Source organism: Orycteropus afer, unplaced genomic scaffold, assembly GCF_000298275.1.
Source record: "Orycteropus afer afer isolate SDZICR_OR568_19922 unplaced genomic scaffold, OryAfe1.0 scaffold00026, whole genome shotgun sequence".
Taxonomy (NCBI): Eukaryota; Metazoa; Chordata; class Mammalia; order Tubulidentata; family Orycteropodidae; genus Orycteropus; species Orycteropus afer.
The window spans coordinates 3,442,499-3,460,186 of NW_006921613.1; the positions used below are offsets into that span (position 1 = coordinate 3,442,499).

A 17,688-nucleotide genomic window follows, 5' to 3' on the forward strand; every position below is an offset into this window, starting at 1 on the left:
GAACCCAGGAGAGAGGTGGTGGTGCTTTGGGAGGAACGATTGGTGAAAGGGCTGGAGGGAGGCAGCATGTTTGGTCTTGCAGTAATAGGTCTTGGGTTACTGCTGGTAATCCTGCCTTCCCCTTGTAGGGTTAGAGGAGGTCAGAACATGTGGGCTCCTTGCCGTTTTTGTACCACCCAATAGCCTTTTCACAGCATCTCCCTGTTCCTAGCACACCCTGAATGTTGATACTCCCATAGCAGGTGATGTCACATACTTTCATAGCTGTGCACTCTATGTCTCATTATCAGGAACGTCTTCCCTCTTTTTCAGACACATTTTTTCCCTGCCCCCTGTCCTAGCTCCAGCTGCACCTAGATATCTTCTTTCTATTTCTTTTCAAGCTGAATTGTCTTAAGACTCTGGTATAATCAGGAACCAGAAGTCCCTTCCTTCCTCCCCACATCTTCTTGGGCAGGTGTTATCTGTCCTGGCTTGAAACATTATATTAGCTTTTAAGCTGACCTGCTCTGCATGCTGTGAGAACCTATTATGTTTCAAGCACTCTGCTAAGCTTTAGCAATATAAACACTGCCAGGATGGCAGAGCATAGAAGGTGAGGGGCATTCAACATTTGGCAAAGAAGCATATCAAAAGGATCAATCATGGAGACATGAACAAAAGGCTATAAACGTACAGGTGCTATAAACAAACAAGCAAACAACAAAAGATAATTAAACTCTAGGCACAGTGGTCAGGAAAGAATTAAAGACATTTCCTACTGGTGCCAATCTGTAGCATTTCATGGCAATGTTAGATTCATATAGGTGTGTTCATTTGGGAGAGAAAAGAGAAAAATATCTTAGAGCAGGTAGTCTGTTTTCTGCTAGAATCCAATCTTCCACACTCCACATCCTTCTATTTCTGCCCAAAATCAGAGAGAAAGAATCGATATCTCCTCTAAGAACCCAAGATCCCCTCTGTAACTTTGTCAAATCCTCTACTGCAGGTCTCATTGCACCAGGTTTCTCTCCTTACTAGCACTTGGCATAAACACTCTTTTGAATTTTTAAAAACATGACTACTTGATTTTCTATAATGCTGGACTGTAAAGTCACAGGGTCAGCATTGTGCTTGTTTTTCTCATCTTTGGATCTTCCATACCTAACACAATGCCTGACACATAAAAATACTCAATAAACAGGTCTCAAAAGAAGAGGCACTAAGTAATAACATTATTACTAGTTAAGTCACTATATACATTTAGATGCAGTCTCATGCAACTCTCAGAATAAGCCCATTACAGAGATGAGAAGACTAAATCTTGGAGAGCTAGAAAACAACAGGTTCAAGATTTTAATCCAGGTCTGTCTCACAGCCCTTACGCTTTAATATCTTATAATAAGATTCATGTTCTGAACAGAAAAAGAAGACATATTTGATACAGCCAGTTTCCAGAAACAGCAGGGACTGGGAGCACTTAGTCTTAGCAAGTCCATCTGACACAGAATGTAGACATGCCCAACTCCTGCCACTTCTTACTCCTTAATGACAAATGGAAAGGACTAGAATATTCAAAATAATGAACTTGTTAAATCAATAATGGCACATGTGTCCTTCCAAAATTTTCTGCTTCCATAACACTGCTAAATATCCCAGAGTCCTTGAGGAAGTAGTAGGTCTATTTTCACAGCCAAAGTTTGCCTTTTGGCTGCCCTGGGTTTGGCTTCATTCCCAGATGAAGGTTTGGCTCCTAGGAGGAGTCAACCAACTGCTAAAATATGCAGAGATTTAGAAGCCAAGAAACTGGAAAGAGAAGAGCTTGAAAAAAGAACCAGACTGCCAGCTAGTTGAATCTGGCAGAAGAAGGCCGACAGAAGCCATAAGAAAGACTGTCCCTGCCAACTATCAAGGAGATTCCAGGCTGGATCAAAGAACATCTGGAACAAGCTACAGGGAGTTTAGGGATGGGACTGTTGCAAACCTGAATCCTGACTGTGACCTAACTACAATTCTTTTCATGTAGGTCCCATGAATATCTCACTTTTAATCTCCTTCTACCACAGTGCTTTCTACTTTTTTCATATCCTTGATAGTAACTCCTACTATTACCAAACTAAAAAACCAAATTCACTGCCTTTGAGTTGATTCTGACTCATGGCAACCCCCATTGGGTTTCCAAGGCTATAAATCTTATAGAAGTAGACTGTGGAATGGCTGGTAGGTTCAAACCACCGACCTTCTGGTTAGCAGCCAAATACCTTAAGAACTATACCATCAGAGCTCATTCCTACTATTACCAGGTAATAAAATTACTTTCTACTTATTAACTGCTCCAATAGAACATGAATTGGCTTATTTGCCCCCAAAAAAGTCTATGTATATAAAATGCAAGTATTTGGGCCTGAGAAAGTTTATAGGTTCCTGGTAAGATTTTCAGGATGGTCTTTATTACAGTCTGAATTGTGTCCCCTAAAAAGATACGTTGAAATCCTAATTCTTCTATCTGTGAATGTGACCTTGTTTAGAAATAGGGTATCTGAAGATGTTGTTGTTGTTGTTGTTATGTGCTGTTGAGTTGGACCCGACTCACAGTGACCCCTCTTGGGTTTCTGAGGCAGTATCACTATGGAAGTAGATTGACCCATCTTCCCTCCAAGGAGTGGCTGGTGGGTTTGAACCGCCAACCTTCTGGTTAGCAGTCAAGTGCCTTAGGCACTATGCTACCAGAGCTCCCAATCAGCTAAATAAACATGAGGCCACTCTAGAGTAAGATAAGGCTTAATCCGATGTGATTGGTGTCCTTATGAAAGAGACAAGAACAGAGAGACAAATAGAGGAAGGATACACATGTAAAGATATCTGCATGCCAAGGAATTCCTGGAGCTCTGGTAGTGTAGTGCCTAAAGCACTTGACTGCTAACCAGAAGGCTGCCGGTTCACACCCACCAGCCACTCCTTGGAAGGAAAGTTGGGCAATCTATTTCTGTAGTGATACTGCCTCGGAAACACAAGGAGGGGTCACTATGAGTCGGGTCTGACTCGACGACAAACAACAACAACCAGAAGTTGGAAAGACAGGAAAGGATCTTCCTCTAAAGATTTTGGAGGGTATGACCAGACACTAAGAAGCTCTGGTGGCATAGCGCCTAGGGCATTTGACGGCTAACCCAGAGGGCTGGTGGTTCAAACCCACCAGCTACTCTTCAGAAGGAAGATTGGACAATCTACTTCCATAGTGATGCTGCCTCAGAAATCCAAGGAGGGGTTGCTATGAGTCAGATCCGAATCGATGGCAATGAGTTTGGTTTTTGGTTTGGTATGACCAGACACATAGATTTGGACATCTAGAATCTAGAACTGTCAGATAATAAATTTCTGTTCTTATAAGCCATCCAGTTTGGGGTGTTTTATTGTGACAGCCCTAGGAAATTAATACATTCCTCAACCCTCCTGAAAAATTTATTGAAATCAGAATTCTAAGGAAGCCCAACAGCTTCATCAAAATATGAAGGTTACCTCAGGGTTAGCTCCTTGTATTTATTGATGTGGACTATTGAGCAATAAAAGACAAGTACAGAGCAACAGCCCATCACAGGAACCCAGGGAAGCTTGAGCTACAACCCTGCCACAATTCCCATCTCTCAGCATACTTGGGATATAAACCTCTCTCGATGGAATCAATGAATTAATACAAACATTCAGTTTTCTATCTTGAAGATTTTTCCCTTCAGTAGAAATGTCCTCCTTTCTGACGTATTACTTTACTCTTCATTTAGCCTAGGCCAAACATTTAATTTTAATACTACCCGCCCCCCCACACACACACAAACACACATACACAGACACATTTGCTAGGACTGGGGCCCATATACAATATATCTAAATTTTAAAAGCAATAAATTCACAAGATGTCCTTTTGGTGTTGAACCTGTTCAGTGTCTTGACTTTGTGATGACTACATAAACCTACACACATGATAAAATTGTATAGAAATTAATGCACACACACAGGCACACATACATAAATAAGTACAAGTAAAACTAGAGAAAACTGAGTAAGATTAGTGGATTGCATCATTATCAATGACAAGATAAAAGAGTTGAACCAAAGATTTCAAAGAGCAGCTCGAGAGGACAAAGCCAATTATTATAATGAAATGTCCAAAGACCTGGAGTTAGAAAACCAAAAGGGAAGAACACGCTCAGCATGTCTCAAGCTGAAATAATTGAAGAAAAAATTTATGCCTCGAGTTGCAATATTGAAAGATTCTAAGGGCAAAACATTGAATGATGAAGGGAACATCAAAAGAAGATGGAAGGAATACACAGAGTCACTGTACCAAAAAGAACTCGTCGATCTTCATCCATTTCAGGAGGTGGCAAATGATCTAGAACCAATGGTACTGAAGGAGGAAGTCAAAGCTGCAATGAAGGAATTGGCGAAGAACAAGGCTCCAGGAATACCCATTGAGATATTTCAACAAACGGATGCCTCACTGGAGGCACTCACTCAGTTATGCCAAGAGATTTGGAAGACAGGTACCTGGCCAACTGACTGGAAGAGATCCAGATTTGTACCCATTCCAAAGAAAGGTGATCCCACAGAATGTGGAAATTATCAAACAATATCATTAATATCACACACAAGTAAGATCTTACTGAAAATAATTAAAAAACAGTTGCAGCAGTATATTGACAGAGAACTTCCAGAAGTGCAAGCTAGATTCAGAAGAGGATGTGGAACAAGGGATATCATAGCTGCTGTCAGATGGATCTTGGCTCAAGGCAAAGAATACCAGAAAGATGTTTACTTGTGCTTTATTGACTATGCAAAGGCATTTGATTGTGTGGATCATGACAAATTATGGATAACATTGAGATGAATGGGAATTCCCAAACACTTGATTGTACTCATGAGGAACCTGTACCTTGACCAGGAGGCTGTCGTTCGAACAGAACAAGGGGATGCTGCATGGTTTAAAATCAGGAAGGGAGTGTGTCAGGGTTGTATCCTTTCCCCATACTTATTCAATCTATATGCTGAGCAAATAATCTGAGAAGCTGGACTATATGAAGAAAAACATGGCATTAGGATTGGAGGAAGAATCATTAACAACCTGAGATATGCTGATGATACAACTTTGCTCTCTGAAAGTGAGGATGACTTGAGGCACTTACTGATGAATATTAAGTAACACAGTCTGCAGTATGGATTACATCTCAATATAAAGAAGACAAAGATCCTCACAACTGGACCAATAAGCAGCATCATGATAAACGGAGAAAAGATTACGGTTGTCAAAGAATTCACATTGCTTGGTTCTACAATAGAAGCCAATGGAAGCAGCAGTCAGGACATTAGATGGCGTGTAGCACTGAGCAGGTCGGCTGCGAAGGAACTCTCAAGTGCTGAGGAACAAGGATGTCTCCTTGAGGACTGAGGTGTGCCTGACATAAGCCATGATATTTCCAAATGCCTCATATGCATGTAAGAGCTGAACAATGAATAAGGAAGACTGAAGAAGGGTTGATGCTTTTGAGTTGTGGTGCTGGTGAAGAATGCTGAAAGTACCACGGACTGCCAAAAGAACTAACAGATCTGTCCTGGAAGAAGTGCAGCCAAGATGCTCCTTGGAAGTGAGGATGGCCGGACTTCATCTCACCTACTTTGGTCATGTTGTCAGAGGGGACCATTCCCTGGAGAAGGAAATCATGCTGGGTAAGGTAGAGGGCTGACAAAGGAGGGGAAGACCTTAGACAAGATGGATTGACATGGTGGCTACGACAATGGGCTCAAGTATAGCAAGGATCATGAAGCTGGTGCGGGATCGGGCGGTGTTTCGTTCTGCTGTGCATGGGGTCGCTATGAGTTAGAAACAACTCGACAGCACTTAACAACAGCAAAAACATCATTATCAATATCCTATAGTTTTGCAACATGTTAACATGGGGGGAAACTGGACAAAGTGTACAAGGGATCTTTGACTTCTTACAACCGCATGTGAATCTTCAATTATTTCAATTAAAAATTAATCTTAAAAAATAATAAATATAGCAACCTGCAGAATAAAATGTGTTCTATCCTCCTACCTTGAAAAATATACATCACAACTACATGGAATGGCAGGTTCAATTTTCATATTCTCTCACTCCTTGGAGTTTCGTACCAGAATGTGGCTACCTTTGGCTAGCTGTTCCATCTCAGCTGTGCCCCTTCTCTCCTTACCTCAGGCTCCACTTGCATCATGGAGACTTCATACATAGCCTTCTCATTCCTCAAAAACCCCTTCCTTGACCACCCTGCACAGACCCTGAAAACAGACTCAGAGTCCTGTAGACATGAAATTCTGAGTCTCAAATACTTGGAACTTGGTCTTCAGGGTAGGTGTATGGAACACTGACTCTTCACACCATGCAAAGGGACACAGTCAGAAAGGAGTCAATGGAGCCCAGGGAAGGGGTGAGTCTATTTGTCAAAGTCTAAAGGAGTGACCAATCATGGCTACCATTTTGTGGATAAAAAAAATGAGAATGAGAGGAAATATGCTTCACACAACTCATAATTGGTAATAACAAGTTTCAAGCCAGACCTGTTGAAGTTCAGAGGTCATGTTTTTAACCAATAGGGTGGACTGTCTCCTGACTAAAATGTACATTGGAAATTGTCTGCAAGGTGTCCACAAGGGCCTCCTTATGCCCTCACAGCTGTCATAACTATGAGCCAGGTAGTCAACTTGCCTTTCTTAGGACTGTGTCATTCCCTTAATAGAACAGATTATTATTGAGATTGAATTTGATCAATAGGGATTCAGTGAGAACCTACACTATAGTCCTTTAAACCAAACCCAATGAAACTCACTGCCTTCGAGTTGATTTTGACTCATAGCAACCCATCCTTGGATTTCCAAAGCAGTATCACTACGGAAGTAGATTGTCCAACCTTCCTTCCAAGGAGTGGCTGGTGGGTTTGAACAACCCGCCTTCTGGTTAGCAGTCAAATGCCTTAGGCACTACATCACCAGAGCTCCCAACAGTCATTTTGATGCTGCTTAATATTTGCGTGGTCAGCTCTTTAATTTTGGTTTACTCAGGTGCAAACATGAAAAATAGATGCTATGCTTATATAAATACATTATAGAAAAACCATTATAAAGAATGCAAGAGAACCTAAAATCTAAAGCACTGGAAGGCTGAGGTCTACAGCTGGAGATCTAACTCCATTTTGAGTCTTGACATAGTTCAGACTCTGTTTCAAGTTCTTTATTTCCCAATGCTTGCTGACCATTAAAAGAAAAACACGGCTATGCTTAGAAAAGTTCAGGTTATGCTTAGAAAAACCCAAGCAAGCCCAGAGAGGGGCAGCTTGCCCTCAGGAAGAATGTGGTTAAAGTAGATTAACTAGTATGTAGAAAGGTGCTTATCCAAGAAACTTGTCTGGGCATGTCTTTCTTAAACAGAGAATTGGCCTAAGCATACCCTTAATGATTTAGTGAAAATAGTCAATCTGAAGAACTTACTTTAGCTACTACTCAGAATATTTTTTACTGTTAGTTCCTGATATTTTCATATTTAAGCCCTACATGGTCTCTGACTTGTGCAGCACTATGTTGAGAGCCTTTGGACCCCACATTTCCCGATTTGCAAATTGTCCTCTCCCTTAATAAACTTCTTTGCTTTAATTTCAAACAGAGTGCAACACTCTCCTGCTTGTTGACAAGAGTAAGACTTATCCTGACTACCAGGCATTACATGACCAGGCTTCTGGATACATCTTCAATTATATTTCCAACCACTTTCTCCACTATTTTGTTTCACTCAAGCTATTTTGGCTTACTTGCTTTTCCACAAATACTTCAAGTATGTTCTCACTTTAGGAAGCTTGCATTTGCTATATACACTGTCTCTACCACTTATTTGTCAGGTTGCCCTACTGTGATGGCTTGTGTGTTGCTCTGAGTCTTAAAGCTATGACACCAGTATTTCAAATACCAGTAGGGTCACCCATTGTGGACAGGTTTCAGCCAAGCTTCCAGACTAAGACAGCCTGGTGAGAAGAACAGGGCCATGCACTTCTGAAAATGCTGGCCACTGAAAACCTTATGAATAGCAGTGGAGCACTGCCTCATATATTACTCATACTTTACTTGAAAATCTTATGAACACCAGTGATATAGTGCTGGAAAAATGTGCTCCTTAGGTTGGAAGGTACTGAAAATATGACTGGGGAAGAGCTGCCTCTTCAAAGTAGAGTCAACATTAATGCTGATGGGGTGAGACTCAAAATGGGAAGAAACAGCTGCAAATATTAATTAAAAATCAAAATGTGGAATGTACAAAGCATAAGTCTAGGAAAATTGAACGTTGTCAAAAATGAAATGGAACACAATAAAGTTGATATTCTAGGCTGAAATGAACTGGTATTAACCATTATGAATCAGATAATTTTATGGTATACTATGCCAGGAGTGACAATTAAAGAGAAATGGCATCATAATCATTGTCCAAAACAACATTTCAAGGTCTTTCCTGAAGTACAATGTTGTCAGTGATAGTGCAATATTCATACACCTAAAGGAAGACCAGTTACTACTACTATTCAAATTTATGCAACAACCACTAAAACCAAAGATAAAGAAATTGATGATTTTTACGAACTTCTTCCATCAGAAATTGAGCAAATGTGATCAAGATGCATTGATAATTGCTGGTGATTGGAATGTGAATGTTGCAAACAAAGAAGAGACATCAATACTTGGAAAATATGGCTTTAGTAATAGAAATTATGCCAGAGATTGCATGATAGAATTTTACAAGAGCAACGTCTTGTTGTTGTTGTTGTTATGTGCCGTCGAGTCAGATCTGACCCATAGTGACCCCTCCTTGGGTTGCTGAGGCTGTATCACTACGGAAGTAGATTGCCCAACCTTCCTTCCAAGGAGAGGCTGGTGGGTTTGAAGTGCCAGCCTTCTGGTAAGCAGTCAACGTCTTACTCATCGCAAATACCTTTTTTCAACAACACAAACAGTGGCTATACAATGGACTTCACCAGATGGAGTACACAGGAATCAGATTGACTGTATCTGTGGCAAGAGGCAATTTGTTGTTGTTGTTAGGTGCTGTCGAGTCGGACCCGACTCATAGCGACCCCTCCTTGGGTTTCTGAGGCAGTATCACTACGGAAGTAGATTGCCCCATCTTCCTTCGGAGGAGTGGCTGGTGGGTTTGAACCACCAGCCTTCTTGTTAGCATTAAGTGCCTTAGCCACTATGCTACCAGAGCCCACACTTCTTGTGGCAAGAGGCAATAGAGAAGCTCAATATCTTCAGCCAAAACAAGGCCAGGAGCCAATTGTGGAAAACCATCAACTGCTCATACGCAAATTCAAGTTGAAGCTGAAGACAATTAAAACAAGTCCATAAGAGCCAAAATATGACCTTGATGGTAGCCCTCTTGAATTTAGAGACCATCTAAAGAATAGATTTGATGCATTGAATCAATGACCAAATACCACAGGAACTGTGGGATGACATCGAGAAAATCATCCATGAAGAAAGCAAAAGATCATTAAAAAGACAGAAAAGGGAGAAAAGATCAAAATGGATGTTAGAGACACTCTGAAACTTGCCCTCGAATGGTGAGTAGTAAAGCAAATGGAAGAAATGACAAGATAAAAGAGCTGAACAGAAGATTTCAAAGAGCAGCTCGAGAAGACAAAATCAATTATTATAATGAAATGTACAAACACCTGGAGTTAGAAAACCAAAAGGGAAGACACACTTAGCATTTCTGAAGCTGAAAGAACTCAAGAAACAATTCAAGCACCAAACTGCAATACTGAAGTATTCTACGGGCAAACATGAAAAATGCAGTAAGCATCAAAAGATGAGGTAAGGAATACACAAGTCACTGTACCAAAAAGAACTGGTACATTTAACCATTTCAAGAGGCAGCATAAGATCAAGAACCAATGGTATTGAAGGAAGAAGTCCAAGCTGTACTGAAGGAATGGGTGAAAAACAAGGCTCTAGAAACTGATGGTATACCTACTGAGATGTTCCAACAAATGGATGCCATGCTGGAAGGGCTTACTCATTGATGCCAAGAAATTTGGAAAACAGGGAATACCAGAGAGATGCTTAGCTGTGTTTTATCAACTATGCAAAGGCATTTATCTGTGTGGATCATAACAAATTATAGATAACATTGCAAAGAATGGGAATCCCAAAACACTTAATTGTGCTCATGTAGAACCTGAACATAGACTAAGAGGCAGTCATTCAAATAGAACAAGGAGATACTGCATGTTTAAAATCAGGAAAGGTGTGCATCAGGGTTGTATCTTTTTAGCATAGTTATTTAGTTTGCATGCTGAGCAAATAATCTGAGAGGCTGGACTATTTGAAGAAGAATGTGGCATTAGGATTAGAGGAAGACTCAATAACAACCTGTGAAATGTAGATGACAAGCAACCTTGCTTGCTTCAAGGGGACTTGAAGCACTTACTGATGAAAATTAAAGACTCTAACCTTCAGTATGGATTACACTTCGACATAAAGAAAACAAAAATCCTACCAACTGGACCAATAAGCAACATCATGATCAAGGGAGAAGAGATTGACATTGTCAAGGATTTCACTTTAACTGGGATCCACAATTAATGCCCATGGAAGCAGCAGTCCAAAAATTAAATAACATATTACATTGGGGAAATCTGCCACAAAAGAGCTCTATTAAGTGTTAAAAAGCAAAAATGTTACTTTGAGGACTAAGGTGAACCTGACCCAAGCCATGGTATTTCCAATCACCTTGTGCATGTGAAAGCTGGAAAATGAATAATGAGGACTGAAGAAGAATTAATGCCTTTGAATTAGGATGCTGGCAAAGAATATTAAATGTACCAGGGATGGCCAAAAGAATTAATAAATCTGCCTTGGAAGAAATACAACCAGAATGTTCCTTAGAAGGTAGGATGGCGAGACTTTGTCTCATGCAGTTTGGACATTTTATCAGAAGGTACCAGTCCCTAGAGAAGGACATAACTCTTGGTAAAATACAGGGTCAGTGAAAAAGAGGAAGGCCCTCAACAAGATGGTTAAAACATGGCAACCATTGTGAGGATGGTGCAGGACCAGGCAGTGTTTTGTTCTGTTGCACATAGGGTCACCAGGAGTTGATACAGACTCTACAACACCCAATAACAAGTAGGCTTAGGCTGGATTCTCTAGGAGCTCTGGTGGTGTAATGTCTAAGGCATTTGACTGCTAACCAGAAGGCTGGTGGTTCAAAACCCACTAGCCACTCCTTAGAAGAATGGTTGGGCTATCTACTTCTGTAGTGATACCGCCTGGGAAACCCAAGGAGGAGTCTCTATGAGTCACAATCAACTCAACAGCAGTCAGTTTGCTTTCTATGAGAGAGAAAAAATTTATCTCAAGGAAATGGCTCACACAGTTGTAGAGGCTGGCAAGTCTCAAGTCAGTGGGTCAGACATCAAGCTGGAGGCTTCTCTGACTCACATAGCTACAGGGACCTGTGAACCCAAGATTACAGATAAAAGGCTGCTAGCTTCAGAGGCTGGTGAATACAAGAGTGGCAGGTAAGATGGCAGCCTGTTGGCTCACAGGCTGCAAAGGCAACAATCTTAAGATCAGCAGGCCACAAAGCAGGCTACTGGTCCAAGTCCAAGAACCAGAAGTCAGATGATGACAAGATAGTTGCAAGACCAGGTCAAGCAAAGTGCCTGAGAGCTTTGACAGAGTTCTTACATATATACTGGCAGGAGGCCACACCTCTGAGGAAAATTCCTTTCAACAGGTCTGCTCATAGCAGGTCTCATCATGGAAGTGATTATATTTTATCAGATCTCATCGTGGTGGATGACTACATCATAACTGATAAACCACTGAAATTTATGACCTACCTAAGTCGACACACAATCTTAATTATCACAAGTATGGACTCCTGGATTTTTATTTTTTCCCCCCAACATGTTATGATCAGTTTTTGCCATTATTAAATTAGTTGCTCCAATTGTCCTATATATGGCCAGTGTGAGCGCCTTCAGGCTGACTTCTGTGTCCTTTTAACATGTCCACATCATTTATTGAGGACATTCTTACTTTCTGAAACTACAAGATGTTGCAAGTTCTCCTCATGCTTTCTCTACTCCAGCCCTGGAGTCAACTATTTCTCCAAAGAGCCCTGGGTTCTTTTACTGAGGAATTAAAATAAAAATAAAAAAAAAATAAAAACCTCGTGCCATCTAGTTGATTCCAATTTATAGTGAATCTATAGGGAAGAAAAGACATGTTCTATAGGGTTTTCAAGGCTGTAATCTTTTAAGGAAGCAGACTTCCTACATCCTTCTCCTGTGGCATATAGCTAGTGGGTTTCGACTGCTGACATTTTGATTAGCGGTGATGTTCCTTAACAAGTTGGCCACCAGAGTTCCTTTTAGTGGAGAAAAACCCTCTGCCATCAAGTTGATTCTGAAACATAGTGACCCTATAAGGCAGAGTAGAACAACCTCTAGCATTCCAAGGCTATAAATCTTTAAGGAAGCAGATTACCCCATCTTTCTCCTGCAGAATGGCTAGTAGATTTGAACTGCCAACCTTCTGGTTAGAAGCTGAATGCTTTAACCACTACCAGAGCTATTTTAGTGAAGAACATAAATTAAAATCAAGATCTGGGCACTAAGCATGTGTCTTGCTAAAAAAAAAAAAAAAAAAGTTTCTATCAGGTCAATTCCAATGCATGACTGTGTGCAGAGTAGAACTTCACTCCACAGGGTTTTCAAGGCTATGACCTTTCAGAAGCTGATCACAAGTCCTTTCTTCTGAAGTGCCTCTGGATGGGTTAGAACTGCCAGCCTTTTGGTTTGTAGTCAAGTGCTTAACCAATTGCTCCACCCAGGCACATCTTGTATCCTCCTACAGGGGTTTAATTGATTTAAAGCCCTTTTAGGGAGCTCTGGTAGCGTAGTGCCTAAGGCACTTGACTGCTAACCAGAAGGCTGGCGGTTCAAACCTACCAGCCACTCCTCGGAAGGAAGATGTGGCAATCTACTTCCATAGTAATACTGCCCCAGAAACCCAAGGAGGGGTCACTATGAGTCAGGTCTGACTCAACGGCACATAACAACAAACAACAAGTGGACAGAAAGAGGACTATGACTGCATACTGATACCTTTAATGCTAATCTAATACCACAGTCCTCTTTCTTTCCTTTTCCCACTTCATATTAATATATCTCTTCTTTCATAGTAACAATCATAATTCATGATTTCCTCATTTACTCCATCCAACAGTACGCACAAAGCATATCCAATATGGCTGTTATTTTATGTAGCTGAGTTGATTCTGACTCATAGCAACCTGCAGCACAGAGTAGAACTGCCATGTAGGGCTTTGGAAAATCTTTATCCAATATTTCTAGTGATATTGGAAGAGTAACATCGGGTATTATCGATGGCACCTAACAAGAACAATATTGGATGAAAATTGACCAGTCTTACTATTCCAACATCACTACCAAAACAAAAAACAAACATAATAAGTTGAAGATGTAACTGTAGCTCTTTACATCCTTAGACTATATCTAACTAATTGTGTATGGGCATAGTACTGTATTCAAATTAAATTATTTCTTTTTTGTGTGTAGTTATATTATCAACTTTACACACCAGTGTTCATTTTTTTCTGTTTGTGATTAATGTTAGGTTTGCTTTTTTCCATCCTTATATGTATTTAACTTTATATTTTGAATATATAAAACATTTTCCTAATCAAAAACCAAAAACTACATAAAAAGGTAAACACAGGGAAGTTCCATTTTCATTCCCATTTTTTCTATTTAGGTAATCATTTTCATGAATTTCTAGTTTATAATTTCTGCTTCTCTTTCAATAAAATATATTTACTTATCTTTATTTCCTCTTCTTTCTTACATAAAAGTTGGCATACTAAGTATACTCTTTTCTATTTATTTTTCAGTGTAACAATATATCTGGAATTCACTCTCTGGTGGTTACTTTTGTGTGTCAACTTGGCTAGGCCTGGTTGAGTGGCTGGGCAGCTGGATGTATGTAGTATTCTCCATGATGAGACTGGCAGTCAACTCCATGGTGGAATCTACTGTGAGCAGCTGAGTAGCTGCCTTTGGAATGTGGTCTCCTTCCCAAATATAAGTAGCAGCTTTAGGAATGGTCTCTAGCTTATGGCACACCAGGACCCTGCATGTAGCCATGTAGTTGTTCAGCAGCCTGCCATGCTCTGCCAACCTTGGGCCTTACAATGGACTTAAATTAATGGCCTGCCATGTGGTTTGGTAACATTGGAACAGTGCCTTTTTACTTGTCGACCTTGCGCTTGTCAGCCTCAGCAGCCAGCAGCTGTCTGAGTGAAAAAAAAAGCCTCTAGCTCCAGTGGGCCGGGAGCAGGAGGCAGAGCTAGACCCCAAAGTTGAGGGGCTTTCACCCAGCCCATAGAGCCTGGCACTTTGAACTTGGACTTAAAGCCTCCAAACTGTAAGAGAATAAACTCCTGTTTTTTAAGGCCATCCCATTTGCGGTATGTTTCCTGTCAGAGTGGCACTAGGTAACGAGAACACACTCTATATCAATTTCTAGAGACCTTTTTCAATTTATTTTTCTGCCTGAAAATTACTCTATTGTGTGGATGTACCACAGCTTATTCAGTCTCCTGTGGATGGGCTTTATTTCCAATCTTTCATGTTTAGAAACAATGCTGGAATGAATAATTGTGGGTATATTTTGCTTCACATTTAAGGAGCTCTGGTATAGTACCTAAGGCACTTGACTGCTATCCAGAAGGCTGGCAGTTCAAACCCACCAGCCACTCCTCGGAAGGAAGATGGAGCAATCTACTTCCGTAGTGACACTGCCTTGGAAACCCAAGGAGGGGTCGCTATGAGTCAGGTCCCCCTTGATGACACATAACAATAACAACAACCTTCAGGTAAAACTCCTAGAAGTAGGATTGCTAAGTCTGAAGATAAATGAATATATAGTTTTATTAAACTTCTCCAAATTTCCTCTTATTAGGGTTCTACCACTTTGCACTATCACCAGCAGTGTATGAGGGTATTTCTCTACAGCCTTGCCAGCAAAGCACAAGTCTAATTAATTTAATTTGCAACAGGTGAACACCTATATGGCATTATTGTTTTAATTTGCATTTCATATATTTTTAGTGAAGCTGAGCATATTTTATATGTTTATGGACCATTTATAAATAATTTCCTATGAACTCTCTATTAATATATTTTGATCTTCGTTTTTCCTTTTTTGTATTTTTAAAAATTGATCAAATATTAAGGAAAGTAGTCTTTTATTTGTAAAATATTTTGCAAATATATTGCCCACTTTGTTATTTGACATTTAATTTGGTATATGAATTTTTGAAATATGAAACATTTTTGGAACAATATTTATCTCTATTTTCTCTTATTTCATCTAGATTTTGAGTCAGAGTTAGAAAATCAGTCAGTGTTATAAAGTTATATAGCAATTCATTTTAGTTATAAAGTTTAAAGAAATTCCATAGTAAAAAAGGAGGAAGGAATTCACTTACATATTCTTCTCCCTTTTATGGTTGCTTTCTTCTTCTTCTTCTCTTACATAGATATGTATGATCTACTTGGAGTATTTTCTTGTGTATGATATGAAGTATGGATTTTATCTCTTTTTCCAAATGATCATCAGGACATCCAATAAATACGCTTTATTTAAAAATGCATTTCTTATAGGGTTTTGAGAGGCTATGTAAAATAATAATATATTACCAAACCAAACCAACCGTCACTAAGTTAATCCTGACTCATAGTGACTCCCATAGTGTTTCCAAGGCTATAAATCTTTATGGAAGCAGACTGCCTCATCTCTCTCACATGGAGAGGTTGGTGGATTCAAACCACTGACCTTTTGGTTAGCAGCCCAATGCCTTAGCATAAACCAAAATCCATGGCCATTGAGTAAATCCCAACACACAGAGACCCCCATTGGGTTTCCAAGAATGTAAATCTTTACAGAAGTAGATTATCCCATCTTCCTTCCACAGAGCATTTGGTGGATTTGAACTGCCAAGCTTCTGGTGAGCAGTCAAATGCCTTAGGCACTGTACCCTCAGAGGTCATTATGCCTTAACGTACATTGCTTTATGTATTTTGGCCTACTTTTGAGTTTTTGGGAACTCTGGTGGCGTAGTGCCTAAGGCATTTGACTGCTAACCAGAAGGCTGGCGGTTCAAACCCACCAGCCACTCCTTGGAAGGGAGGTTGGGCAATCTACTTCCGTAGTGATACTGCCTCAGAAACCCAAGGAGGGGTTGCTATGAGTTGGATCCGACTCCACACCAGGGGGTTTTTTTTTTTTTTTTTTTTCCCTGAATTTTTATTCTGTACATTTGTCTATTTATATGCAGTCCCATGAAGTTTTAATTATAGAGATTTATAGTAATATCTGGTAGGATTAGCTTCCTACCATTGTTTTTCTTCATTTTTTTTTTAAACACAGCCTTCATAGCTATTCTTGTGGGTTTATTTTATTTTTTTTTCATAGGAACCTGAGAAACAACTCGTCTTTGTGAAAAAAGACTTGTGATATTTTCATTAGGATACCATTAAATGTACATAGAAATTTGCAGAGAATTGACATCTATATTTCTTTGAGACCTTGTATCCACAAAAAAACGATGTCTTTGCATTTGTTGAAATATATTTTTGTGTCTCTCAAGACTTGTATATTTTTTTACTAGATTTGTTTTCCTCAGTTTGGTTTTACATATTTCTGGCTAGTTTTGTTTTTGAGTATTTTGTCCTTTTTTGTTGCTATTTTAAGAGAGAGTTTTCGTTTTATTAAAACTTTTGTAGATAACCCTAGTTTAAATGTCAGACACTGTGTGCTACACACCTCTTGGCATTCTTCAGTAAAATAATTCTAATTTTTCCCCAGGGCAGATGGATACTTAGGGCTGACAGGATACAAAATTCATGTACTGTGCTTGAGAAGGCAAAAACTGAACATCTTTCTACCTAAGAAGTGAGCTTACATGTTTTCCTAAGGCTCTTTCCAGACAATTTCAGTGCCAGAATGACACCTAGTGGCCCACTCTAGTGTAGGCATCGGTGGACCAAGGTAACCTATAGAGAACTAAGGCAAAGATTTACTTTGCACATATTTGAATGTTAGATAATTTAATAAATAGTCAATCTTACATGAATGATAGTATGGATAATATTCTCAAGGGATGGATATCAATATAAGGATCATTCTCTAAATAATAGAAGATTTGTCATTGAAATAAAAATTTATGAATTTTCACCATTTCATATGTTTTATTACCTCACAATAAGTCAAATCCACTTCACTTTATTTGTTCCTTGCCCGCAGTAGTCAGCAAATATTTCTGGAAGTAACATGAATAGAAATATCCCTGGTTTGGGATTCAGACAAACTTGAACTTATGTTCCTGCTTCATCACAGTGTTCTCTTGAGCAAATTACTTTTTTAAATCCCTGGATGACTTTAGGGAGAGATCAAGGGGGGAACAGATCTGTTCTACCTTTGGGTATTCAGAGAACATGGGAAGAACAATCATAGAAAGGAAGATACATGTGAGATCAAGGGTTAAGCAGGAAGCAGGAGACTGGAGCCAAATCAAACACCGACGGCCATTGAGTCAATTC

The 17,688-nt window shown here is 39.7% G+C and overlaps 1 pseudogene; it reads right to left on the reverse strand.

Annotated features, from left to right (window-relative positions):
* The window catches only part of LOC103192319, a 39,857-nt pseudogene extending 33,614 nt beyond the window's left edge, over positions 1–6,243 (reverse strand).
* Between the last annotated feature and the right edge of the window lie 11,445 nt (positions 6,244–17,688).